This window comes from Pipra filicauda, unplaced genomic scaffold (genome assembly GCF_003945595.2).
Source record: "Pipra filicauda isolate LSUMZ 115617 unplaced genomic scaffold, ASM394559v2 scaffold177_size2800117_pilon, whole genome shotgun sequence".
Lineage (NCBI taxonomy): Eukaryota > Metazoa > Chordata > Aves > Passeriformes > Pipridae > Pipra > Pipra filicauda.
Window position 1 is genome coordinate 226,490 of NW_024104284.1, and position 23,675 is coordinate 250,164.

General features: G+C 37.7%; 1 protein-coding gene across 2 annotated transcripts in view; it reads left to right on the forward strand.

Annotated features, from left to right (window-relative positions):
• CUNH8orf34 (chromosome unknown C8orf34 homolog) overlaps positions 1 to 23,675 on the forward strand; it is a 133,296-nt gene that overhangs the window by 58,210 nt on the left and 51,411 nt on the right. The window lies entirely within an intron of this gene.

Genomic DNA, 23,675 nt, shown 5'->3' on the forward strand with positions numbered 1-23,675 from the left:
TATAGTTTTCATAGGACCACAGAATAGTTGAGATTGGAGAGGAATGCTGGAGATACCTAGCTCAACTCGTTACTCAAAGAAATCAGCTATAGCAGGTTGTTGTGAATGGATTTTGACCATATCTAGAGGTGGAGATTCTACAACATTTCTTCCTGTTCCAGTGCTTGACTGTGGTCATCGTAAAAAAGTTTTTATTCTACTTAATTAATTGTGAATTAATACATAAATTACATAAATTAATACCTTTTCTTTTTTAGTAGTTTAAAGTTTCATACATGCATTTGTTTTACAAGAAAGAAGAAATAATGGGCTGGATCACTCAGATGTCACAGTGGGTCAATTAGTTCTTTGTGTTTGAAAAGTCACAGTGTTTGTGACTGTGGGCTTGCAGTGTTCATAGAATCTGTTGGTATTTCCAGAATTAATCCATGGATTTCAGTGAAGGCCATAATTAGTCTCTAGCTGCGTTACCTCCTTATTTCCTTCTTCAATTTACAGATCTTTCTGACTTTATCAATGTAACATAAAAAGAAAAGTGAAAGGGTGTCTTGTGCTGGTGAAAACCACAGGACTCCTCTAGGATTCTGTGGCATCTGGAAGGTACAGTAGGTGAGTGTGTGTGTGTGTTCTGTTATTTGCCTCATTATTTGCCACATACAGGATAGAATCTTTTGTTAACTTTTGTGGAGATAGAGAGAAAAATGTATCCAATAGATAACATTATATAGGTATAGGTCTTTCCTTCCAGACACTTGAATCCCTGAAGGTATCTGGAACCAGAAAGGCAGTATAAAGGAATATGAGGAGTAAGTGTGCTTATAGTGGTTATAGTATGGCCATATTATCGTAAATAGCACTGATAGAAAGTTCAATATACACATCTTGGTGTTGAAAATGCTGTGCCTCTGAAAAACTGGCTTGTATTTTAATTCTCATTTCGCAATTTGTTGACACTATATGTGTTAGGTTTGATGTAATGGGTAGGCTACATCCTGCAGAACTGCTCAAAATTGAGGATATGACAGTGTTACATGGGAAAGGTATTTTATTTTCTTTTGAAGGTAACGTGAAGAACTTCAGCTTCTATTAGCAAACAGGTATTTTTCATTGCCTTATTTTCCAGGTCAGTAACTGTTTGATACTGAAATTGAATTTTTTTTATAATGTACCACATTAATCTATTAACTGCTTGATGCTTTTTATACTGTTTATATGCAGTATAACTAATTTCAAATCATGGTGTTTTGCCATCACCGAATTGTTGCATATAGCTCTTTGATTTGTTCCCTTTAGAGTTCAGTATTTGTTTATTCAGCCTTTTCTTAAAAATTTACAAAACGTCGTGCTCCTAAGTCAAGATTCTGGGAAAAAAAATCTATTTACAGCAGATTATTTAAAGCGTACACTACCTATAATGCAGGTTTTTGCAGAACACAAACTTCCATCTTAATCTGTGTTCAAGAGAACCTTTTTCAGAGTTTGGTTGATTTATTTAGATATTAAAAGAATGAGGCTAACTGTTGGCAAAGTTTCTTTTAAAAAACCCATCTCCTAGGACTACCATCAGAATTGTTAATGAAGGTTTTAGCTACAGTGAGACATTCCAAATAGAAGAAACAATTACACTGTTAACCGCTTCAAAAGCAATATATGTGCAAAGATGAAAAAGAATGTTATGGGGCTACATTCTGATTTCAGTTATCACTCTTTATGTGTAAAATAAGATATATAAGAGGGCCATTCACATACTGGCATCTTTCTAAGTATGTTTAGTCAAGCAGGTGGCTGAAATAGATTACTGACAGATAACATCATAGTGGAAAGGATCTTCCTGACTTTAAAAAGCTGAGAACTGTAACTGTAAAATCACATGTGTTTGTAAATTTAAAAGGGTAATGCAATTGAGGTCTCTGACTGAAGATTATATCAAGGGGCTCATTTCATGCACATCATGATGCCAAGTATTGTGTTTTGGAAATCTAATCAGGAGCTGAAGCAATTCCTTATGAAACTCTGCGTCGCTTTTGAAATTGTATGACATTTGGGCTTAAGCTGTCTTTCACATTTGATGAAAGTCCACTGAGACTTTGAAATCATTTTATACCCTCAGTATCTCACCGATGTCCACTGAACTTTTATTTTCCCTGAAATTGCTGTGAATATTGATTGTACCAAAGCATGACTCATATGGTTTTAAAAAAGTTTTTTTAAGTGTAAGTATGTAATTATTTAAGTGTACTGCTATGCGTAAACGTACACATGGTAAAGTATAAGGTTTTTTGTAGCACACTTCGACTTAGATATACATTCTTGAGGTTTTTACAAGTAAGGAAGATGAAAAAGACATTCTGTATTGTTTAACACAATATTGATACAGGGAACAAATCCTGTGAGGAGCATCTGATGGAACTGGGGTTGTTTAGCCTGGAGAAAAGGAGGCTCAGAGGGAAACCTCTACAACTCCCAGAAAGGAAGCTGTAGCCAGGTGAAGGTTGGTCTGTTCTCCCAGGTAACAAGCAATAGGACAAGGCCTCAAGTCATACCAGGGGAGGTTTAGATTAGATATTAGGAAAAATTGCTTCACAGAAAGGATTGTCAAATAGTAGAACAGTCTGCCCAGGGAAGTGGCTGAATCACCATCCTTGGAGGTATTTTGAGGATGTGAGGTGCGACAGAGAGATGTTCACGATGTTTGTCATACCCGAGTGATGCCTAGTGCAGAATGTCAAACAGATCATCGCCTTGTGCGACGTAAACTTAACTTCCACCTTAAGTTCAAACCTATAAAAGGGGCAGTATTCCAAGGAGGAGACTCCAAGTTAACAATCTTCAAACAGCTACAGTGAGAGACAGCTTCCAGGTAAATCTTCAAACTAGACTCGAAGATCATTCCATAGATCCCTCTCCCGAAGTGCTTTGGCAACATATTAAAAATAGCTTTCTGCAGTCCTCTGAAGAATCCTTAGGGTTCTCTTTCAAGAAAAACAAGGACTGTTTTGATGAAAACAATGAAGAGATCCAGGAATTGTTGGTAAAGAAGAGAACTGCCTACCAAGCACACCTTGCTCAGCCATCCTGTTATGTAAGAAAAGCAACCTTTTGTCTTGCATGTAGTAAGCTCCAAGAGAAACTTCGAGACATCCAGAACAAGTGGTGGATCAGTCTAGCAGAAAAGATTCAATTATGCGCAGATTCGGGTGATTACAGAGGATTCTATGAGGCTTTGAAAGCAGTCTACAGACCTACACACCAGGTTCAAAGCCCTTTACTCAGTGCAGATGGTCAAATGCTTTTCACAGATAAAATTTCCATTCTGAATCGATGGTCTGAACATTTTCAGACTCTTTTCAGTACCAACTGTGTAGTTCAAGGCTCAGCAATTCCGTACATTACACAAGAACCGGTGAAAAATGAATTGAATATTGCCCCTACTATGGGAGAAACTCTTAAGGCCATAGAGCAGATGAAAACTGGCAAGGCAGCTGGGGTTGATGGAATTCCACCTGAAGTCTGGAAGCATGGAGGCCAAGCACTCCATGCTAAATTTCACAAGTTCGTGGTGTGTTGTTGGGAACTAGGCGAACTACCATCAGATCTTCGTGATGCAGTCATCATCACTTTGTATAAGAAGAAAGGACATAAATCAAACTGTTCAAATTACCAACCTGCACCTCAGGAAGTCTTCCATCATCCCCACATCATCATTGGTGAATCAGAACTCAAATCAGTCCAACAGTTTAATTATCTCCTTGGACGGTAAGATTGACAAAGAGATAGACAACAGGTTAGCAAAGGCATATAGAGCTTTTGGAAAACTCCATGAAAGAGTTTGGTGTAATAAACACCTGAAGAAAGCACAAAGATTAGTGTTTACAGAGCCATTGTACTCTCTACTCTTTGATATGGATCCAAATCATGGGTCATTTACTGCCACCACTTGGATCTCTTAAAACACTTCCATCAGCACTGCCTCTGTACAATCCTAAACATCCACTGGACTGATTACGTGACTAACGTGTCTGTTCTAGAACAGGCAGCAGTTACCATGTTGCTGAGAACACAGCTGCGATGGGCAGGGCATGTCTCCAGGATGAAGGACCACCACCTCCCTAAGATTGTGCTCTATGGTGAACTTGCCACTGGCTGCTGCAGGAGAGGAACCCTGAAGAGGAGATACAAGGACTCCCTGAAACAACATCTCAGCATTGGCCATATTGATCATCATCATTGGTCTACTCTGGCCTCCAGTCGGGAGACACAGAGACACACTGTACGTAATGCTGCTGCATCTTTTGAGAACACACGCAGAATCATTCTTGAGGAGAGAAGACAACGCAGAAAGAACCGTGTCTTGCCAATACCGCCTAAGGAAACTTTCCGCTGTGCCTTTTGCAACCAGACTTGTCTATCTCACGTTGACCTTTTTAGCCATCAGCATGCTTGTAGGAAGCGTGGATAGAATCCTTCTCAAATCTTCATTCGTGAAGCATAACCATGATGATGATAACAAGAGGAGATAAACAGAATTTAGTGGAGATTGCGTTTTCCTGTAGAATGAGATTGTAGCTCAGTAGTCTACCCCTTAAATAATCTATACTGCTTTTCCAATCAGTTTCTGAGCACTTTAATGAAAGGTTGTGCAATCTGCAATGCTTTCAGTAAATTTTCTCTGCCTTTACAGACATTCCTGATTTCTTTGGTTCCTAAAGGCCTTTGGCAACATGTAGAAAACTGACTTTAGACATGATAAATTATACTAATACTAGCAACAGGTTGTTCCTCTTTGTTGTCTTTCCCAGCTGAACAAAATCTTCTCCATTATGTGACTAAAATACATCATTTTCCAGAAAAGAGACCAAAAGGCCCTGGGAAAGATGATATGTGAGTTGTACCACCATCTTCAGAACAGTTTTCTGGCCCATAGCCAGTTTTGATGGGGTTTAAGTAGAATGATTGTGTGGGAGAAAGCCGTGTGGTTTTCTCATCATGTTCCCTTTCGCTGAATATTCTTTTTTTGGAAGCTATTGGGAAATCTGCAAAACTACCAGTGGGCATCTGCTGTGTAGTGCATGCACATAAGCTGACACCACTGGGAGACATGCAGAGACTGCCTGTACTATATATTGCAAAATTTTCAGTGGCAGATGTAATGCACTTGGTGCAAGTGTGTGTGGCAGATTTCCATTAGAAGAGCACTCAGAGTTCATCAGGTGTGGGTTTAAATACCATTTTGAGGGAAAAGTTTAACAAATACCATATTTAGTATTTTTTTCTTTCTGCCAATATATAAACTCCCTGAGCAAGAGATGTGCAAGTCTGTTTAATGTCATTCATGGAGTTCATTGATTTCAGTTCATCTTGTGGTCCTTTGCTAAGAGACAGCAACATCTGTGAGAATATTTTAATTGATCGAAATATAAGCAAAGCTCTAGTTTGTTGTTCAAAGAGCAGGAATTTGGTGTTTAAAGTCCTAATGGAATCCTGCTCTTGAATTTCACTGTCCTTAGTAATATAGATGTTTGATGTTTGCATGGAGTTTTTAGACTGATGATAAATTCCAGTAAGCTAAATAAGTTCTGTTGTTTGGCTAAGACTGTATTTGTAAGGTTAGAATAAATTATTAATTCAATTAGTCACATATTACAATACTTTCTGTAATTTCTGTTTAGATAAGCATAAAATGTTTTGAAAGTGAAGTTCATTGTGCTTCATATTGCTGAAGTGAAAATGGAGAGAGAAAACCAATTATAGTTAGAGATACTAGCTTTTCTTGAGTTGAAATAAGTTACATCGGCTAGTAAAAAGCTACAAAATAATGACTAATTTTCAAGAAATAGGTGTGTACTGAATATAATCATGTGCAGGAGCCTAAAATGTCATTTGTTTACAGTCTGCACAAGGAACCAAAATTTGTTTTAAACCTGTACCTAAAGAACAGAATGGAGAAAGTGTAAGTCCACTACTAAACCATGTCCTTAAGCACCACATCTACGCATCTTTTAAATACCTCTGGGGATGGTCACTAAACTACTTCCCTGAGTAGCCTGTTCCAATGCTTGACAACCTTTTCCATGAAGAAATTTTTCCTAATATCTGATCTAAACCTGCCTTGGCATGACTTGAGGCCTTGTCCTATTGCTTGTTACCTGGGAGAACAGACCAACCTCCACCTGGCTACAGCTTCCTTTCAGGGAGTTGTAGAGAGCGATAAACAACCCCAGTTCCATCAGCTGCTCCTCACAGGACTTGTGCTCTGGACCCTTCCCCAGTTGCCCTTCTCTGGACATGCTCCAGCACCTCAGTGTCTTTCTTGTTGTGAAGAGCCCAAAAGTGGACACAGGATTCAAGGTATGGCCTCACCAGTGCTGAGTACAGGGGTACGGTTACTGCCCTAGTCCTGCTGGCCACACTATTTCTGATACAAGCCAAGATACTGTTGGCCTTCTTGGCCACCTGGGCACACTGCTGGCTCATGTTCAGCTGGCTGTTAACCAGTACCCCCAGGTCCTTTTCCTCTAAGCAACTTTCCAACCACTCTACCCCAAGCCTATATGGGGCATATATGGGGTCATTGTGACCCAAGGGCAGGACCCAACACTTGGCCTTGTTGAACCTCATACCGTTGACCTCCACCCATCAGTAGTGGTCCTTTAGCAAGTCAACACTCCTGTCCAATTTGGTGTCATCTGCAAACTGACTGAGTATGCCCTCAATCTGCTCATCAAGATCGTCAATAAACACATTAAACAGAGCTGTCCCCAATACTGAGCCCTTGTGACCAGCCACCAGATGGATGTACCTCCATTCGCCACCACTCTCAGGGCTTGACCGTCCAACCAGTTTTTAATCTAGTGCACCCATCCAAGCCTTGAGCAGCCAGTTTCACCAGGGGAATGCTGTGGGAAATGGTATCAAAGGCTTTACTTAAGTCCAGGCAGACAGCATCCACAGCCTTTCCCTTGTTCAATAAGTCTTGTCATAGAAGGAGATCAGGTTGGTCAAGCAGGACCTGCCTTTCATAAACCCCTGCTGACTCGTCCTGATGCCCTGGTTGTCCTCTATGTGCTGCATGATGGCACTGAAGATGACCTGCTCCATGACCTTCACTGGCACTGAAGTCAGGCTGGCAGATCTGTAGTTCACCAGATCCTTCTTCTGGCTGTTCTTGTAGATGGGTGTTATGTTTGCTAACCTTTCACATTTGCATAACAGTAAAGTATCCTTATATTCTTGCCCTGATCTTGTACTCATCCCTGGGAATGGGATATCCCTAAGGTCCTGGATAAATGGATATCCAAACTACTTTGTACTTTTTTAGGACGCTCAGGTTAGTATAGATATACTGCTGGGAAATGATTTAGTGGCAATAAATGGATGTAGTTACTTTTGTGCCTGGCTCTGTTTTAGTGAGCGTGCTGACTCTCCAGTATTAGTAATCTACAACAACCTCTGCATATACTTATTCTTGAGCTTACAGTGAAGCTCAAAATATGAATGTTGGATTTCAGAAGCTGGCTGGGGAGATTTGGCGCACTTGATTGACTACTCTGTGTGCTAAATTACTGCCTGTTCCAGAGCAATCACATTCTCTTTTTGGAGCGTGCAGGGAAAAGAAGCAAGAAAAAAGTCAGTTACAACCGTCAAGCTCATACTTTAGTAAGAAATGATAGGATTTCTTCACTTGGAGATGTGGAAGAGAGCAATAGAACTGCGTGAGGTCTGGTGAAGCTTCCTTACTACTCAGTTGTACACAGCTGAAATTACTGTCTTGTGCTGGGCGAATAGGATTGATCTAGAGCTATCAGAACAATTCGGGGAGGTGACAGCAGAGTGAGAGATACTATGATTACCGGATTTTGGGTATTGCAACCACTTACAGCTAGTGTTTGACCTGCTTTAGTGAATTCTTTGGCTTCGGGGCTCTTTCCAGCTACTGAGGAGAGATTGTTCATCAGAGTAAGTTGCTGATAGGTAGAGAGCTTAGTCAAAGGGAGATTTGTGATTTTTGTCCATGTTGGGAGGCAAGGATGTGAAGGCAAAAAATTATGTCCAAACACATCAGAGGTTAAAGTTATTTTTCTTGTTAATATATGGCTGATTACCGTCATGTTTTTCTGAACTGCCAGAGTATCGATTCCTCTGAATAAATTGTCCTTTATTTTACATACAGATAAGTTGCTTACAAGAAGATAATTACTGCCAGTAAGAGCTCTCAAAGAAATGGGTTTTGATGGGTGGCCATAGAGATTTATTTTTATTTTATTATATTTTATTTATATATATAAAATCACACATATAAATTATAAAAAATACATAAAATATATTTGTTTCAAAAGTATTTCTTACTTTTTTACTTAGTTTTACACCCTGAATCATAGTGCTGTTTATAATATTGGACAGAATTTGGTGATATAACAATGCAAAGTAAGAATTGAAGCAAAATGAACCAAGTCAAGACTATGAATGAAATACTTTAAAACGTAATTTTCTATCCTTCTTCCTAAAGTAGAATTTGAGAGGAAGGTGTTGGAAATCCATGTAGAAAAACTGATTCCATTGCCATGCATTGCAGAACACCACAGTAGCTTTTTCAGAAATTCGTGTTATGTTTTTCTGAGACCTTCATTACTTAGTGAAGCCTTTCCAATTGCTGAAAATCTAATTTAATGCTACTTACAGAAAATAAAGGTTTTATTTATGTTTCATAATGAATATAGATGTTTTAGGTTCTGGTACAGTTAGTGGAAAGTATGAAATTTCTAAAACAAAATATTTGTTTAACCTGATGCACCCAAAACTAAGGGAGTTCTCTTATGAATATTTTGTCTTCTTATGTAAGTATTATGATTCAAAACTTGTTATGGATTGTTTCCCAGTAGATTTTACTGTATTTACTTCCTTTTTCTGTTTTATTTGGTTTTGATAGTTGAGTTTGGCACTCTAAATGAGTTTGGGGCATAGGTTATTTGCGGTTTATTCCTAACTAGTATATTAAAGTAGGTTTTAATTGCTGCTTTTTTTGATGATGTTCATTTATATTAGTGACTTCTATTAAGAGTTGGATTTGAAAATATTTAGCCTGTTTTCCCCCAAGACTGATGATGTATGCCATGTAAAGTGATCATCAGAACTCATTGATAATCAATATATATAATTTTTGTTACATTCCTAATACTAGAAGCTTAATTTCACAGATTTAGTGAAATTGTGTTGCCACTTTTCAAGACATGAGTTTATATCCTTCTCGTGTGGAGTGCAATGACTCTTTCAGCAGGGTTTTGGGAGAAACAAGCGACTTATGTATTAAACTGAGTGCTAAAGCTACTTCTTCCTCTGACATCAAAGAAAAGTAGAAACAGGGAGAAGAAGGTATATTGATGTTATATGTCATTGTAGATAGATACCACTTATATGAGAACTTCTGCTACCACATATGAATGGATTCTGGAAGGGAACAAAGAGTATTTTGATAAATCATATCCTCAAGTTGCTACAGATATTGAGAATCACAGAACTGTGTCCTGGTCTCAAAGAAAGAGTCAATGTTTATGTGACAAGCCATGAAAAGGCTCAGTCTACTTGAACCTCTTACTTAAAAGTCTTATGAAAGTGTGCTGGTTTAAAGGTAAACCAGCAGGGGAAATGAACCCAACTCAAAAGAGAGATTATAAGGCAGAATAACAATTTTATAAAATAATACAATAAATACGATTATACAGACAAACAATTGGGTTTAACCCACAAAACCCAAATGTATAACCCAGCACCCTGGGGCATGAACAGAGTGGTGTTCGTTGGGCCCCCTGAGTCCAAAGTAAAAGGAGAGGGGAAAAACCTATTGGTGAGAGTGCTGTTGCAGTCTGGTTGAAAAGTGGTGATTGCAGTCCGGTTGAGAGTGGTGGTCTCAGTCTCTGGATCCCACAAGTGGTTAAAAAAGTCCTAAGACTTCAAGATTATATATATCCTCAGGTTCAGGCAAGAATGCCCAGTACCTCCCTCAGGGCAGGGAGTTTCACAATGGGTGTGAGGACAGGAGCATCCTCTTATCTCGAAGACCAGTTTATAGCCTGAGGAGTCAGGAGTGCACTGAGCAGATGGTGTAAATGGTCTATTGATAACAATTTCTGGGAAATGGCATGGAAGGCTATAGAATACACAGTTTTGGGTTACACCGATAGAGCGATGAACTGACCCCAGCTGTTCTAACTAGGACACAAAGCTAAATGCGTGGTTCGAATACATAGCTATACTCAAAATAGCACAAGGCCTAAACAGGTCTGAAGACTCAATGGCAGTAGAAAAAGTCACTTTTTCATACTTTTCTGCATCTTTCTGTGTCTCAGTAGGTCAGGTAGATTTGTTTCTATTTCAGGTGAAGTTTATGATGGAGCTGATCCCATGCCTGATAGTGGTAGAATGAGACTGTGGGCTAGGATTTTATGAATGCCATCATACTAATGAGAAATCAGGTATCTAATACATTGCTGTCATCTCACTCTCCTTCACACAACCAACTTGGGGTCTTGGGACTTCTGGGCCCCACTCGTTGGATCTAGAGGAGGACCAGAACCGCGACTGGACTGCGACCACCACTCTCAGCTGGACTGCAACCACCACTCTCGACTGCACTGCAACTTCTTGACCGGACTGCGACCACCACTCTCGACCAGGCTGCGATCACCATTCTCACTAGCAGGTTTTCCTCCCCTTTTACTTTGGACTACGTGGGGCTCAGCACGGGGGCCAGCGAACACCATTCTAGTAACAGCCAGTTACTAGAAGTCAGCTTTTAATTTTGGCTTGTAAGGTTAGCTTGTGCTGAGACTTGATATCCAGTTTAGCAATTGCTATAATTCACAAATGTCACTACGGTTTATTGACGCAGAACTAATAGAAGGACTCTTCAAAAGATATAGATAAACTCTGACAAGTTTCTGAATGGCAGGAGCTAAGTAGGGGTACTGAATGTTTGTTACTTCAGAAATCAGATTTAAATCTCTATGTCACACTGGACCTACTAATGTTATTTACTCCAGAAGACTGATAACTTAGTTGTTAGTATGTAGTTAATTATTTGGGTTTAGATTCACAGATTTGCAATGTGGATTTGTAAGTATGAGAAAGGGACTTAGAATTAGGTGTGTAATTTTATTGAGAGGAAGTGACTGGATTGTAAGATCTTTTCTCAGACTCTAAAACTGCCATTTCTTAGTATGAGCTGTAGCACAATGAAATTGGAGTTGACAAGTACTGTAACAGAGTGGGGGAATAATATTACAGCTTCAGGAATGCATTTTTCTGCAGAACTGGGATATTTCAGAATAACTAGTATTCTCAGTAGAAACAACAATGAACTAGTACATTCCATATCTCTCCTAAGTATAATATTGTCTACAAAGGCTAAAAAAAATGAAATTATGGGAAGTATCCATGATTCAGACAAGTGATAGTACAGTTAAGAGAATGAATAGAAAAACAGAACCTTATGTTGCTTTTTCCTCTAGGCTATTTAAAAAAAGAAAAGGGCAAAACCTCATACAGAAATGTGATCCAAATGGGAAGTTAGGTTTCCTGAAGCTTTAACTGCTGCAGCAGATCTATTTACTTTGGTGTGGGGGGATATAACAGTTTTGAGATAAGAGGATAGTAAAGAAGTAGAGGTGCTGCCTTTCCCATGGGGAGATTCAATCTGTATTTTCTTATAGCCCTTTTTTAAAAAAAAAGAAAAACAAAAATTAAATGCATGGACTAGTGTACAGGGTGTAAGTTGTGATAGTAAAAAGATTGCATAAGTTGCACTGCAGCAAGTTTAGAAGCTAAGAACAGATGACGTCCCTTTTAAAATTGTCCAGGATTCTTCACAGAATCACAGAATATGCTGAATTGGAAGGGACCCACAAGGATCATCAAGTCCAACCCCCAGCCCTGCACAGGACCATCCCCAAGAGTCACACCATGCACCAGAAGAGTATCTTCCAAATGCCTCTTGAACTCTGTCAGGCTTCATGCTGTGACTACTTCCCTGGGGAGCCTGTTTGAGTGCCCAATCACCTCTGGGTGAAAAGCCTTTTTCTAATATGTAAGCTAAACCTCCCCTGACACAACTTCAGGTCATTCCCTTGGGCCCTGTCACTGGTCACCACAGAGAAGAGATCAGTGCCTTGCGTGAAGTTTCACCCATTTACAAAAATGTTCTGAGGATCAGAACCTGCTCTGCAGAAGCACAGGGAGCTCACACCAACTACTGTGCAAAGCAATGTTTTACCAAACAAAACATACAGGCTGAGTCAAACAGATTAGGTCTAGACTTCAGAAGGAAAGTGAAATAGGTAATGACATGGATACCTTCTGTGTGATTAAAAGACATGCAGAAGGGTTTAAAATATTAGGTAGTTTAGATAACCTGGACAAGAATTATATCTGTCATGAAAACATGCGTGAACGATTGCTCTATTTCCTTATTCCTCTCAAATCTATATTACTTAACTTAAAAAGGCAGTTTCAAATATGGTAGCAAGTATTAGAGATACAAGCTGCACTTTTAACTACCCAGTTGCTAATTACAAGTTCAGTCATCCAGAAGGGAGGTTCATTTACTGATGAGAATTGTATTAACCCTTTAGTAATGCAAAAATTCTGTCAAACCTCATGGTTATCTCCCAAATGTGGTGAGGAAAAAAGAACCTGCAGGCTGATTAAAGACCAAAATGAATGATTTGATTTTGCTTAGGAAGAAAACCAGGTGAAAAGAGAGGAGAAAAAACTTGAAGAGTAGTGTCCTGTTAAAAACTCAGAAGTAAATATATTTTTATGCCACATTTTAGAAGTTGATAAACTGAAGTAGTTAAAATTATAGAGGTAGAAAGTTAATATAAAATGACCTAGACAAGTTATTACAGCCTATTACAGTTGTTTACCTTTCCTGAGCCCTTACAGTGGACTGAAGTGCCTGAAATTATTTAGATAAGTGGCAGTGAATGGCTTCCAATTTTTGCTTTCTCTACAGAACAAGCAATTTAAAAAAAAAAAAGTAACAGGTTTTAAAGGCTGATTAGTAGCTTAGCAGCTGTGAGGGCAGTATCAGGAACTTAAAATGAGGAGATGAGTGCTGTTGAGTAAAAGTAGAACTAATAAGTTTGATACATTTAGCTCTGAAAACACATCTAACTAACAGTTTTGGGGGGAATTAGGAGAATGACAAGATAGATGGAAAAGTCAGTCTGTCTGACTTCCATCTGATCAGTCAGATCACAAAGTTGAAGGCGGGCCAGACAGTGTGATAGAAACGTATATTTAGCTAGAAGAAACAAACAGTTGCTTCAGGTTAGATGAAAGTGCAGTATTAACACCCAGGCTCCAGGTAGAACAGTCCTAATGCAAAAATAATTTAAAAAAAAAAATCAGTGAATAGACAATAGACAATATGGATTTATATAGGCATAATTGGAAATTTTGGTAGAATATGAGGGGACAAAATATGGGTGTATTCAGTGCAAAGAAGCATCACAAAATTACGCATGCAGGCAGATAGAATCTCTACATACAGTCAGCAACAAACTCATGTCTCCAAAATCCCTGAAGGAGACTATAGATAGCGCACTTACCTATGATAGAGGTGACAAGGCAGTGTTATTTAAATTGCAATGAATATAATATTTTTAAAAAGAGGTGTTGTGACCTATAAAGAGCAGGTGAGAGCTGATGTCTTACAGTAGTATCTTACAGACAGATGCACGCTGCTCACTGCTGCAGTCTGCAGAGAAAGTACAGCATTGACATCTGGGGAAGTGAGGAGAGGAAGCTACAGAACTAGGTAAGAGTAGTGCTAGGAAAAGTGTCTGGGCGCCTGAGAGGCAGAAACATCTAGTCACAGCTACTACACAGACTGCTCAGGATACTTTGGAGCCTCTGCCTCAGTTTACATTTTCTTCAAAATTCATTAAAGTTGTTGTAATATTGCTGAGGCTTATATTTGTTTATTTAGATTAAAAAGGAAATGGAAACAGGGTTTTGAAAACATTTAATTTTTTCTTAAAATTTTAGGAGACTAATATTGTTAAAGAAATTAAATAATTCAGAGGTAATATAAGCTTATGATGGATAAGTAATATTTTCCTTTAAATCAGTGATGAACAAACTACATGAACAGTGGATGATAATGGAATCTTCTTTTTCAATATTGACCAAATCTAAAGATTTTTGCTTGTTTTGTACTGATTTCTTATAGAAAGAAATTCTCCTTAATTTTATACAATACAGTGAGTTTAGTGGAACCTTATTTAAAGGTTTTTGTTTGGATGCAAAGTTATATCTTGTGTTAAGGTTATATCTTGTGTATCACCTTAACGCAATTATTTGACATACACAAAATTCAATGCTTAGAAAGTCATGGTTTTCTCTGAAAATGATTGGTATAGGCATAATCTTCTGTAGTACTCTTCAGCACTGACTCAGTCTAATGCCAGTGCCACCTGTGACAGCGTGGAAGAGTTTATTTCTGGTTCCAGAAGTGAGCTTCTTGTAATATTCAGGAAATAGTAAGTACAATGACTTGGCATATGCATCACTGAAAACCCTGAGATGTGAGCTCCACACTGAGATGAACACAATTCCAGAAGTGGACTGATAGGCTCCTGAGCTAGAGGTTACTGCTTTTGGCATACTGGTTCTAGGTGCTGCTCTGCGTTTGCAACTCATTCTGTAGCAAATTGGTGCTGCAATGATGTCTTTATCCTGTGCCAAATATTTATATGCTGAAGACTTTCTAATTGGGATGCTGTGATTGCTGTTTACCCTGAAATTTCAATGATATCAGTGGGAATTATGTTCAGGTGAGACTTCTGTCTGATAACCTTACTTTTTGTAGGAATCTGCAATGTTAAAGCCATGCAAAACTGTGAATGGCACTGGGAAAAAACTTAGACTTTCCTGTGCAAACAGCCTTACTAGAACTGTTCCTTAATGCATTAATACTCCTGGTACATTGTATGAATTATTGTGCCTATTTGCAATAGGATTGGACCATACAGATTTAGCCTGTCATTCTTGTGTTCTCTATTTATCTTGCTTTTACAACAGTTTTCAGTTTATTTTACAATAACTAGCCAACATAATAAATGTGATTTACTGATTCTAATTAATTTATGAAGAGATTGTCTTTTAAACTGATTCTAATTAATTTATGAAGAGGTTGTCTTTTAAACAAGCAGCTAAAATAAAGAGCTTAGTTGCAGGTTGTTCTTCATAAACCTGTCTCATGTATTCTATAGTAAAAATGGATACGAATGTAAATTTTTCAGGTAAACAAGAGAGTGCTTCTGCAGCTTACAGATCTAGTTCCCCAGCCTATTCGATGATTAGGAAATATGAATGTCTAGCAAGGGAATTGTCATTATTGATGAACTGAATTTTTGGAACGGCTGGTGAAGCCTGTATTGTCGAAAGGAAGTTGTGTCCACGAGGGGGCGCTGGCGTTTTTCCTTAGGGGTTGATTAACCTTAATGTAGGTTAGATTTAATCTGTTTAAAAGGCAAACAAAGTGCTTCACTTCTCAGGAGAAAAATACTGTATGGGCAAGAAAACGTGAAAAAACCCAGTATACTGTAAACCTGTGCTAGTTTTCTTTTCAAAGGTTATACAAATAAAATAGGTGCTTTATTCTAAGAGGTGTATGCATATTCACTCTGAAGACTGCATGTGACTGATAAGCAATTTTTAACTGATGTTCTGTAGTCCACCATAGTAAGCTCTGACAGAATCTTTTTTGTTAACTTTTTGCAAGGAACATGGATTTTCAATGGTGATTAGAGAAACGTGTGCATCATTTAACAGAAACACACAGAAGAAATGAGAATCAGATTTAGTTTTTACTTCTTGAAATTAAAAAGTAACATTTTCGTATGAGAAAACAAATGTCTTGTTCTTCTGTATAATCAAGAAATGATGAAATGTGCAGCAAAAATTAGGCTTTACAAACTTCCATTTAGCCTGCGTTATAGTGGCTATCTTTGAAACTACGCAAATTTGTCCATTTTAACAAAATGTGCTTCTTTTTGCCAAATTTTCGAAGTCTAAATCATTGATTCTGCAAGCCTGTCACATGATTCATCTAATTGTACAAATTGTGAATACCTGGTTTATGTCATCTTGATTGATGTAGAAGCAAATGAACTGAGAGAGCAACACTTGTCAAAATGTGGCAGAATCATATCAACAATTGTTGCTCATAAAGACTGCTGCTGCTCCCCTCTTGTATATGTAATTTTTCCCAATTTTTGTAAATGTACTGGAAAAGCAGTTATTTAAGTATGGGGAGGGAATGAATGTGTAGAATGGAGAAGAAGGGCTGATGTTCTGCTAAGGTTCCTGAGTTTAAATTTTTGCAAAAATGAATTTTGTCATCATTGTGATCCATTTGAACTTAATTTTATAGCATTTACAATTAACTTAGCATGTAATTAATACTAGACTTAACAATGGGGACATTTAAATAATGCTGGAAAATTATTTACAGACCAAGATTGTGACATAGTATATGAGATAATGTGCTTAATTGAATATATGTACAAAACTACAGTTAATTGTATCAGGCTAAATTAACTAATTAGTGTGGAACAAAAGATATAAGAAACCCAAAGTGGTCATCAAAATTATTTCTCCTACCACAAAATTAATTGAATTATTTCCTGTTTTGCTGCAGTGATTATGGTATCCTCTTCCTGGTTATGAAATTGATATTATTTCTATAAAATGTTTATCATAAGGTTTAAAAATAGCTTATGTGTACATACCAGAAAAATAAACTCTTTGAAAGAAAATTTAAATGTATTAGAAATTAAAAAATGGGCTCAGTATCTCCTGCTTCAGCTGTTCAGAATTTTAACCAATTTGATTCTTTAAAATAAAAGTGATTTTGTTGTTAACAGAATTTCTAGTTGGTGTCTTCAAAAGACACTGCATTGGAGTAATAGGAACAGTTTGGTTATTTTAAAAATTGGTTAAAAGTGACGTACATGCACTTTTTGCAATTAACTTATGAAGTGTATGTTGATCGCTGTAGAAACTAAGTAGTGCAGCTGCTGTCAAACCTCTTCTACTGAATTTATTATGTAATGTGTTTTCTTCTGAGAAGCTGTAGGTCAAATGAGTTTAAAGGGCTTCCTTCTTTTTGGCAAAGCAAAATTTTCATTGTGTATGTATTGCTTTCTCTTTTCAGACTTTAATTCATACGTTTAGTTTGTAGCACACCTGGTCCTTTGTTAGAATCATGTGGGAAAATTGAATTTTAAATGGTTCTAATCCTGACGCTATTTTTCTGGCAAGTTGTTTAAGGTGTGACTATTTTTTTACTATTTGATTTGTTTCTACAAAAGCCTATCTCAAATAATTGATGAGTTAGTTAAGTCTGTTGAAAGAAGGTAGTGTTCAGAGGAATTGTGGTTTAAATGAAAAAAAAACCAAAACCTAGTGCTTCTCTTTATCTTGTGAGGGAAAAAGTTGTTTGTTTTGCAAATTCTTTTGTGAAAGGAAATAGAGCACAGAGGTATAATCGCCTACTTTTTAAGGGGATCCTACTATAAGATAGTAATACAAGCCTTTGACCTATGAATATGAAAGGCTCAAAAGTCTATAAGGTAAAAGCCTGTGCTGATAGATTTATTTTTTGTGTATGTGTGAGTAATCACTTCCACGTAGAAGATCAGGAGAAAAATCAAGCTAATACTATTCAAAATATGCTTTTAAATAATATCTATTTCTAGAGCACAGGCATTGCCCGTCTTCCCTTTAGTGAGATCATATCTAATAAACTATGATGATCATTACAAACACATGTAAGTTTGCATCAATAATGCTACTGAAAACCACTTGTAGCTCAACTTAAACTTTACTCTAGACAATAAGGTATTTACCTGAATCTGTGATGCAATTCAACTGTAATTCTTAGGAGATAAGAGTGCAGAATGGAGAATAGTGTGAATTATTTTGTCAGGACGTGCCATATATTAACTGAAGTGAGTTGGAATGAGCAGGAAAGGAATGCAAGAAAAAAGGCATAACTGTAGCTTAACAGGCAAAAATAAAGTGCATTCATATTGATTTCATTGGTGACAAAACTACACCCACAGAAGAGTTTCAAGGAGCAGTACCTTTGTGAGCTCTACCTCTAGTAAGTGGGTTATCAAACGTAGAACTAAAACTTTTTTTGAAGTGTGTATAGATGTAAAATGACAGGATATTTACTCAGAACTTCAGAAATACTAGACTTAGGGTTCTGTTGCATATGTCATTTGAACTCCTTGTATGTATGCATTAGAAGATAATTTTTTTAATATATGATTACATTTTCTCTTGTTCTGTGGGTCTGTTTTCAACCAAACCCATTCTTCACTTTCCTCTTCATTTGTGTTGCATTCCGTCTTTTTTTTTTTGTGCTGACTAGCAGGCATGGTCTCAGTTCTGGTGCTTGGTGAAACAATGCTGGCAAGCATCCAGCAGAAAAAAAAAATCACTAGTTGTCCAATACTGGAGCCTTTGAGAAAAATGTATTATGTAAGTATGGAATATTCCGTATTCCTGTACTGTAGGCAGAGTAAGCTGCTAACCTTATGAGCTTTTACTAACTGTGGATAACTTTGAAGTTTTGAGACTTTTGCAAGGAGGCCACATTGACTGGGTTTTCCACAGAAGTCTCAATAAGATGTCTGATAGCAAAGAAGGTCTCATGACTTGCCACAAAATTTTGGATTCAGCACAGGATTGCCAGCTGGTTAAAGATGATTGTCCTGCTCTTCTCTGCACTGATGTGACCTCCCCTTGAGTACTGTGTGCAGTTTTGGGCACCACAATATAAAAAAGACATTAAGTAATTAGAGAGCATCCAAAAGAGGGCCATGAGGATGGTGAAGGGTCTGGAGGGGAAGCCTTATGAGGAGCAGCTGAGGTCACTTGATCTGTTCAGCCTGGAGAAGAGACTGAGGGGAGACCTCATTGCAGTCTACAACTTCCTCGTGAGGAGAAATGGAGAGGCAAGTGCCAATCTCTTCACTGTTGTGACCAGTAACAGGACTCAAGGATTAAGGGCATGAAGCTGAGTCAGGAGAAGTTTAAGTTAGATATCAGGAAAAGATTTTTCACCCAGAGGATGGTTGAGTACTGGTACAAACTCCCCAGGGAAGAGGTCACAGCACCAAGCCTGACAGAGTTCAAGAACATGGTGTGATTCTTGCGGCTTTCCTGTCCAGGGAAAGGAGTTAGACTCGATGATGCTGGTGGATCCTTTCCAACTAAGCATATTCTATGATTCTATGATTTGGTGTCCGAAGTCTAAAAACCCCTTAGTAAAATAGATATTTTTCTTAACATGGACAGATATACTTTAGTGTTCCTAACCCTTAGAAATGGATACAACAATTTAACTCAATAATTACTTTTTTTTTTTACTTTTTTGAGATGTGCAAGAAGTAAGGCAAAAAATAAGATGAAATTGCAAATATTTATAAGAAACTGAAAAACAGTCATACTCTAGGAATTGTTCAACAGATGAAGGTTTACTTCTCATGAGTGTCTTTATCTTAAATTACTTTTTCAGGGCGATGACTGAAATAAATCTGCAGAATCATGTTCTCTATTGTTCAGAAAATATATGCCACTTTTTCCATCTGAAGGTCAGTATATTTAATATGGATGACATCAAGTAATCTCCAGCAGAAGTCTGTGATGCACATATATATGTATGTAATCGTAGAATGATTTGGATTGGAATGACCTTAAAGATCATCTAGTTCCAAGCCCCCTGCCATGGACCCGGACACCTTCCACCAGACTGAGTTGCTCAGAGCCCCACCCAACATGGCCTTGAACACTTACAGGGATGAGACATCCACAATTTCTCTGGGCAACCTGTTCCAGTGCCTTACCACCATCACAGTAAAGAATTTCTTCCTAATGTCTAATGTAAATCTACCCTCTTTCATTTTGAATCTGTTCCCCCCTGTCCTGTCACTACATGCTTTTGTAAATAGTCTCTCTCCATCTGTATTCTAGGCTTCCTTCAGGTACTGGAGCGATGCAATTAGGTCACCCTGAAACCTTCTCTTTTCCAGACTGAACAATCCCAGTTTTCTTAGCCTTATACATATGGGCATATCTTAGCTTAATATATTTTTTTCTGTAACTACAGGATTTTGTTCTTATTTGTTACAAGTAGTAGGGTATTATGATTGAGACATTGCCATGAAGGGGAATGTTGTAATATTATAAATTTGAAGTCAAGAATTACAGTGTAAGAATGAATGTTGCAGCATTCTCACAGTTTGTTGCCAAGAAAAGGATAGGACATTTCCTGTGACAAGTAGTTACATCTGTCTTCTGTGTTTCCGTGTACCCTAGGGATTGCTGAAACTGGCAGATTATTTTTAAATTGCAATTTAGTTTTGAAATTGTGACAATTATAAATCACATGGCTATTTAGACATGCCTCAAAGAAAAAGTGTGAATATTAAAGTGAACTGAACAGCTGACATTTTTAATTATTTTCTTTAAATGTTTTCTTCCAAATAAGGAGTTTTTAAATTTGCTCTTTGTCTGAAGATGCCCAATTCCCCTGCTGCAGGCTGCTGAAATTGACATTCTTGACAATTTCACAGCTCCTGTTACCAGGGAAAATGACAAGAATGTGGATTTCACAGAGCTACTGGGACCGGCAAGATCTGTGGCTCAAGGGCAGCCCCTCTGTGGGTTGTGCAATGACACACCTGGGCCACCCAGCTCAGAATGGCTCAGAATACAAGCATGATGTATGTCCAAATCTGCAGTGAAGAGACGGGGTTATAATGGCACGTTGGCTTCAGTGCGCAGCATGCAAATCTGATCTTTGGCTAGAGATAAAGCCTCTTTAAACTACAGGCTTCCAGCTGCCTGGAAACTTCCAGGCCCTGTGCTCTGAGAGCAGATGCTGACTGGTACCAACTAGGCTTTCTCAGGCTTGTGTGATAGCAACAGGTAGGTTCCAGCATCACCATCTTACCAAAATCATTGCTGTTGGGTAGAAAAGCTGGAGTAAATCTGTGCTGGATTGGGTAAAAGTATAGGAAACCTGGTATTTTTTGAATGAAATATACCTAAACTTAATGATGCAGTACTTTTGAATATAGCTGTAACACGGGCATCTGAACATCAGTCATCCACTGTTAGTGTGAAGGCAATTATCACTGGAGTATTTTTGGTGACATTCAACTAGGATAGATACAATCTCAAAACATGTTTGAAACACAGATAACACCAAAGTTATCTTTTCATTTTCAGCTCAGAATTGCTTTTCCTAAAAGAAGAAATGAGCATTTGGAATGTTGTTGGTGATCATCAAAGTACATTTCTGTTTCCAATGCTCCAGAGCAGTTGTGCAATTCTGAAAAGCTTGTGCTCTTTTCACCTCTAGAGAGGCATTGCTTAACTAACAGTATGGCAAATATTTCTGTCTGTGGTTTTACATATTTTAACTGGATGGGCTGTGAGCTATTGTCCTTTTGCATGCTCTGTTAACAAAATTAGCTGAAATTCAGAGAATAAATAGTGCTTGTACCCCCTAGGCATTGTATGGTTTCTTAAAGGCAGTCTGCCCAATATCAAATGAATGGCTCTTGGCTGTGAAATAGATAATGTTTTCTTGGTGTAATCAGGCTGCATGAAAGGAAAAGCTGCCAGGATTTACAAAACCATTTAATACATGGAATGGTTCTGACACAATTGTGAAGGGAAGGCAAAACCACATTTCTTTACGATAGTATTTGCCACAGCATAAAATTTCTGAGAGTTTAAAAGTTACACTTTGACCCTTAGTGATGTAATGTTGCAGTATTTCAAGACACCTCTATATGAAGATTAGTTATGATCATGATGAGCAGTATTCAAGAGCATATGAGCATGTTTGGAGTTACACTGGGAATAGTTAAGTTCCGTTTTGTTTCCTTATTAACTTCCTCAATTCAAAACTTTTGTCAACATATATCGGAACCCTTTCATTGCACCCTGCCATTCCAAGAAAAGTCAAGAAAGTATTTTCTTGTCTGTTACTAGCATTGTTTTTGTGACATGTAAAATAACAGTTTTGTCAGCTGGTATGTAATGTCCCAGTGTTATTAACTTCCACTGAATATCTTGAACAAATATCTTTACTTGAAAAATTGCAGATCCCAGCACTTTTTTATTAACCAAAATCTTGTGTAATAAAAATAGAAAATAAACTTTTTTTAAAGTAGATGCTTATTTTCATTAAAAATAAAACCAATTTAATTTATTAGAAAATTTGTTTCAAGGAGTATGATTCACTTCAAAAATACATTCATTTACCTATGCAGTTTGATTAATTTTTAGTAAGCTAGTTACTAGGTTCAGTTTTCAGAAGATATCAGAGAAGTTTCCATATAAATATTTCACAACTTCTGATAAGAAATAAATGGTTAAGATGTCAGCTATAACATTGCTTCTGAGGTTAATATTGGTCTCAAACACTTAATCATTGCTTTATCTTTCTCTCAATATTTAATAAACCAGCTATTTTAGCAGGAAGGATTTTTCTCCATTTTTGAAACGTGGGTGTTTGTAGTAATGTCAAGTTTTTTTTTCTCCCTGGAAAGCTATAAGGGGATTCTTGTAGTGGCTAGAGTTGAGTGCAACTGTCTTTTCCTTTTTTTGTGTGTGTAATGGTAATTCTATGAAGGTGTTGTCAAAATATTGGCTAGTAGGTGCCAGTAGGGATAACTTACTTGAGCTTTCATAAAAAACCTGTGTCAAAACCTCTCACAAAAGGATACTAAGGAGATGAAGTAGTCATAATGTGAAAAATAAAGTGCTGTCATGGATTATAAGCTACCCATGTGGCAAAATAATAATAATTAAGAATCATGCTTTTTAATATTTATTATTTAGGCAATCCAGTAGCAGTGAGTACCTTTATTAGAATGCTGTAGTTTAATGGGCGGTAGGTGATAAGTGAAATGATATTTACAGCATTACACTAAAATATCCAAGGGGGTCAAGACTGAAAACAAGGGAAGAATTTTCTAAAAATTAACAGGATGACATTAAATGTCTTTTGGGGTTGAGAAATGTCTGTGAACAGATTAGAAAGAATGGTTTGACCTATGGCTACAATCTTTGGACTCCTGAATTAACATAAATGGTTGTGATGATATGTTTGCAGACCCATAACAGCTGTGAACATAAAAGGAGCCGGGTACCTTTGACCCATGCCAGTAGGTCAAAATGTAACATTGTCTGCTCTGCATATCCTGTTTGACTTCTTTCCAGTGTCTTTCAGTTGTCCCTGTGAGAATCCAGTGAGCTATCCCAGTTTGGTTTAAAGCCTTTCTGTTCTAAGCACCCTCATCTTGGAGCATATACGGCAGAAGGGAAGGATGTTGGAAAATATGAGAGGGAAATGACTGGAGAAAGATGGAAGTTCAAGAGTTTTATAGATTAAAAGTTTAGAGAAGGAATGAAAAAGGGCATGCACAATCGTTAGTGAGGATTAATTGATTCTTGTTTGGCTTCTGACAGACTTGCAGCAGGAGATTGTTGGCTGAAGTTGTTGCCACCCTCAGCCATCTGCCTTATCCTGCACCTTAATAGATACGGAAGCCCTCAAGGCAAAGACATCTGGTCTGCTTGTAAATCAG